At 44.2% G+C, this 5,612-nt stretch overlaps 1 protein-coding gene across 2 annotated transcripts in view; it reads left to right on the top strand.

The window, feature by feature from the left end:
• The first annotated feature begins 91 nt into the window (after nt 1-91).
• The window catches only part of LOC118904061 (CCHC-type zinc finger nucleic acid binding protein), a 56,174-nt gene continuing 50,653 nt past the window's right edge, over nt 92-5,612 (top strand). The window contains exon 1 of one of the 2 annotated variants that reach the window (XM_036869759.1): nt 92-739. The gene's annotated coding sequence lies outside the window, so the exon portion shown is untranslated. The remainder of the gene's footprint in view (nt 740-5,612) is intronic. The other variant, XM_036869762.1, reaches the window with a different exon arrangement.

Below are 5,612 nucleotides of genomic sequence, written 5' to 3'. Positions count from 1 at the left end.
GCAGGCGCACTCCGCGCTCCGCGCATGCGCACACCCGGGCCGCTTCGCCCCGTGAGGCATTAACCCCGTCCCTGCCGGGAGGGGCCGGGGCTTAATTCGGGGCCTTACGCCCTCATCTCGGTACATTCGTTCCCGCCTCACTGCCTGTGGCGGGAGTTTAAACGTGCTTTCGGAGGCGAGGCCCTAGCACGCTGGCCCGAGCAGCCGCCCACCTCCGAGGTGCTACCTCTTCTGGTCACCGCCTCCGGGAGGCCCGCCAGCCTCGCCTCACTTCAGCCCCTCCCCTGCCGGATTTCTCTGCCTACCTCGAATCGCCGTCTGACACACTAAGTACATTCTTAACTTTACCGCTTTGACTGTCTTTTATTCCCTGCGGTGGATGATGTTGGCATACAGTAGATGCTCAGACAATTGTTGCATGAATGGGCTCCTACAGTTCACCTCTGCCCACCCCCTCACATCCGCTCCCGGTGCGAACTGCTTGGTACTTGGTTAACTTCCAGGGATCTGACTTTAGTGAAAGGTGGGCGCGGCAACGTCAACTTGCTCTTTAAATCTGTGGGTATTTATCGAGCACCTGCTGGATGCGCCGCCTGGCGCTGGGGGCGGGAAAGGACGCGAAAGAGAGACAGACATCGCCCAGGGTTACCTACACCGACCTGGGAAGACACCCCGAGGCCAAGGTGAGGACTTGCGCGACACCGAGACGGAGTCCCCTGGCCCGAGGGGAGGAGTCCAGGTGAGCCGCGGCGCGGGCGGTGCCCAAGGTGCGGGGGGCGTGGACCGCAACGCGCGGGGACCCCGGATGCGCAGGGGCCCGCCTCTGCAGTCCGGCTTTGCAGAAGCTGGGGCCCGGGGCCCGGGGCCGCGGGGGAGGGGAGGCGGGGGTCTTGCGCCAACGTGAAATTGTCAAGAGCCAGAAAGATGTGCAAAATCTTTAATCAGTAACCCCACCCCTTCCTTATCCGGGGGAAATCATCCAAAGGAAGAAAATCAAGTTGCTCACTGCAGCAGTTTGCAGCAAGATAACTGGAAACACCCTAAATGCCCAGCAGTAAGGGGATGATTAAGGGAATTGTGGTGCATCCATCGGATGAAATATTCCACACCCTTATAAAGGGATATTTCTGAGGACTTGGGAGGCAGTATCCAAACCTCTTAAGCAAAATGAGACGTTAAAAGGGAAAAGCAGGGTGTAAAAGTGTTCGTAATTAAGGTGAAATAAGTATGCCTCATGGTCAAAAACCAGAAAAGAACACCAGAGATTTGCGTTGTTGTGTTAAGACCGTGAAGTACAGGTAAAGTGTGTTGAGATAAATATCCTTTTATATTATATTAATTCTATAGAACTATATACCAAGGGCAATTTTTATAATACCTCCTTTTTATAATGAGAATTGTGGCTTGTGAGTCCAGCTTTCTGTATAAGCTAATACGTAATTGTAGGGTTTTTATTATTTTCTAACTGTAATATACATTCTTTTTAAAAAAATATTTGCAAGGTTCATCCATATTACAGCATGTATCAGTACTTCATTCCTTTTTTAAAAAAAAAATTTAGTTATTATTTATTTATTTTGGAACCGGGGGCCCCCTGCCCTGGGAGTGTAGAGTCTTACCCACTGGACCACCAGGGAAGTCCCTGTAATATACATTCTTCACGATAATTGCTGAGTCCTTTGTAGAAACACAGGATACTGAAAGTACAGGAGAAATTAGGGAATCTGCATAAGATTAGTAGGTTGTACCAATATCAATATCCTGCTTGTGGTATTGTTTTTTTATTAACTTTACTCGTTTTGAAAAATTGAGATATAATCTACATACCTTAAAATTCACCTTTTTATAAATGTACACTTCAGTGGTTCTTAGTATATTCAGACAGTTGAGCGTGCATCACCACTACTTCCAGAACATTCTCACCACCCCAAAGAAATCTGTCTCCATTACTAGTCATTCACCATCCCTCACTCCCCGCCCCAGCCATTGATCTACTTTCTGTCTCTGTGGATTTGCCTGTTCTGGGTATTTCATGTAAATAGAGTCATACAATGTGGCCTTTTGTGTGTCTGCTTCTTTCACTTAGCATAGTGTTTTCAAGGTTCATGTCACAGCATCAATCAGTATTTCATTCTTTTTTATTGCTGAATTCTATTGCATTTATGAATATATATATATATATACATATACATACACACATTTTGTTTATTTAATATTCATCAGTTAATGGACACTTGGGCTGTTTCCACTTTTTGACTCTTGTGAATAATGCTGCTGTGAATACTTGTGTACAAGCTTTTGTGTGACACATGTTTTCATTTCTCTTGAGCATATAAGAGTAGAAACGCTGGTCATATGATAACTCTGTTTAACTTTTTGCAAAACTGCCTGGTTTCCAAAGCATCTGCCCCACTTTATTTTCCCACTAGCAGTGTATTAAAGTTTCCAGTTTCTCCACATCTTCAGTAACATTTATTGACTTTTTGATTATAGCCATTCCAGTGGGAGTGAAGTGGTATCTTGTTGTGGTTTTGATTTGCATTTTCCTGATGGCTAATGATGTTGAGTATCTTTTTTTTAAATTAATTAATTAATTTATTTATTTATTTTTGATTGCGTTGGGTCTTCATTGCTGTGTGTGGGCTTTCTCTGGTTGCAGCGAGCGGGGGCTATTCTTCGTTGCGGTGCGCCGGCTTCTCATTGCAGTGGCTTCTCTTGTTGCAGAGCACGGGCTCTAGGTTCATGAGCTTCAGTAGTTGTGGCGAGTGGGCTTCAGCAGTTGTGGCTCACGGGCTCTAGAGCGCAGCCTCAGTGGTTTCGGCGCATGGGCTTAGTTGCTCCGCGGCATGTGGGATCTTCCCGGACCAGGGCTCGAACCCGTGTCCCCTGCATTGGCAGGTGGATTCTCAACCACTGTGCCACCCCACCAGGGAAGCCCCGATGTTGAGCATCTTTTCAGGTGCTTTTGGCCATCTGTATTCTTTGAAGAAATGTCTATTCAAATCCCTTGCCCATTTTTAAATTGAGTTATTTATCTTTTTATCATAGAGTTATGAGTTCTTTATATAATCAATACTAGGCCCTTATCAGGTATATGATTTGCAAATACTCTGTCTCATTCCATGGGTTGTCTTTTCACTTTATTTATGGTGTACTTTGAAGCACAAAAGTTTTTTACTGTGATGAGGTGCAATTTATTCATTTTTGTTGTTGTTGTTGCTTACGTTTTTGGTGTCATATGTAAGAAATCATTGCTTGATCCAAGGTCATGAAGATTTATCCCTATGTTTTCTTCTAAGAGTTTTATAGTTTTACCTCTTACATTTAGGTCTTTGGCCCATTTCGAGTTAGTTTGTGTATAAGGTGTGAGGTTCGGCCCAATGTCATTCTTTTGCATGTGGCCATCCAGTTGTCCCAACAACATTTGTTGAAAAGAGTGTTCTTTCTCCCATTGAATTGTGTTGGCACTTTTTTCAAGGGCAATTAACCATAAATGTGTGAATTTATTTCTGGACTCTCAATTCTATTCCATTGATCTATGTACTATAGTTTTGCAAGATATTACCATTGGGGGAAACTGGACAAAGGGTATGAAAGATCTTTCTGTATTATTTCTCACAACTGCAGCTGAATCTACAATTACCTTAATAAACATTTAATTTAAAAAGGCAGAGATTATTTTAATGGTACCTTCTCACCACCACTACCACCACACAGACACCACACCCCACCCCAAACTAAAAAAAACTGTTTTGTACTAAGAATTTCCCCAGCCTTCCTCTGAGGTGTCCACTCTTGCCCTCCAGGTGGCACCAACTCTCTCTTTTTACCTCTAGTTTTTCAGAAGCCACAGCAGGAAGAGGTTCTGCCAGGACCTCTCACCAAGAGCAGGGCCCCTTGCCAGGCCCTGGCTGCCCACCAGCATGATTCCAGGCAGAGTCCTGGGCCTGCCCTGTCTGTCTCCAAGGTAACAGGGAGACTCACGGCTGCCTTTGCTTTAGGGGCGGCTTCTAGCCTTATAAGAGAGTTCTCCCTGTTTCTTCTCTGCTCCCGCTTTGAGAGCATTCATTCATTCACTCACTCACTCATGCGCTCATTCATTCAGCACTTACTGAGGACCCACTATTATATAATGCTTATAAACACAGCCAGTGCTCTAGACATGTAAGTCATTATTAGTAATAAAAATTAGACTTTTTGGGAATTCCCTGGAAGTCCAGTGATTAGGACTTGGCGCTTTCACTGTTGAGGGCCCAGGTTCAATCCCTGAAGCCTCGCAGCGTGGGCAAAAAAAAAAAAAAAAAAAAGCCAAAAGAATTTTAAAAAATTAGACTTTTTAAGGATGAGATAAAGAATATAACCCCCCCCCCTCCCAATGCACACCTTTGCAAACTGTCAAGGGCTACTCTTTAATAAGCTACCATCATTATTGAGGCAGGGGATCACAATGCAAGTGCTGGCATTTAGCAAGGACTCACCAGGGGACAGACACTTCATGTATTTTATCCTTAACCACCAGAAGAAAGTTCAAAGTAAACATCATTATGCTTTCATAGTCACAGAAATGAATCTCAGAGAGGTTACGTCCGTGTCCAAAGGAGACACAGCTGCTGAGTGACAGAGCTGGGTTTCCAAAGACTGCTGCTTCCCTGAACCCCAATCCACCAACTGAGAGGGAGTCTCAGGGTGAAGCCACCTTCAGGAAGCTTTGCCCTGGACACACGGTTATTAGATGGCCACCGAGATATGCTTTCTTACACCATTTCTTTTGAGCCCTTTAGCACAATTCTACTTGCAAACGACTCCTGAATTTATCAAGAGACATTTCCCAGGTAATTTAATATATTTCTTTTTTTTCTGATTGGGATAAAAAGCATATGTATTTGAGGGGAGGGAACATTAGAACAATACAACAAAGTTTTAAAAAAAAGGAGAAAATTGGCCACTTTTTTTCCTTTACTACTTTTTTATTTATATTTGATGCATACGAAAGAGTATATGTTCACATGTAAGTTCTAGAGCATAGCAATGCAATAACACCCAAGAATTCACCTCCCAAGTGCAGATCTAGAACATTACCAATAACCAGAGTCCCCCCGCACTGTCATGCCCTGCCCATGCCCAGAGGTAACTATCATCGTGAGGTTTTAGTTTATTGTCTCCCTGCCTTTTGAAAAAAATCACGTACGTGTAGACGCTTAATGAACCCTGTAGTTTTTGCTCGCTTCTGGGCTTCATGAAAATAGTATCACACAATAGGTAGTATTCTGTGACTTGCTGTCCTCAGCACTATCCAAGGTTTATCCTGAGTATACTTGGCTGTGGTTCATCATTTTCACTGCTATATAATACCCCATTGTGAATAAACCATAACATACTTACCTGTTTTCTTATTGCTGGGCATTTAAATTGTTTCCAGGGTTTTTTTTTGGGGGGGGGTGTTAGTAGTTACAGGTGTGTGTTTATTTATTTATTTATTTATTTGGCTGCGTTGGGTCTTCATTGCTGTGCACGGGCTTTCTCTAGTTGCGGCGAGCGGAGGCTACTCTTCGTTGCGGTGCGCGGGCTTCTCACTGCGGTGGCTTTTCTTGTTGCGGAGCGCGGGCTCTAGG

Source organism: Balaenoptera musculus, chromosome 11 (genome assembly GCF_009873245.2).
Source record: "Balaenoptera musculus isolate JJ_BM4_2016_0621 chromosome 11, mBalMus1.pri.v3, whole genome shotgun sequence".
NCBI lineage: Eukaryota > Metazoa > Chordata > Mammalia > Artiodactyla > Balaenopteridae > Balaenoptera > Balaenoptera musculus.
The sequence above is the reverse complement of the archived record's forward strand: the minus strand, read 5'-3'. Positions and strand labels throughout refer to the sequence as shown.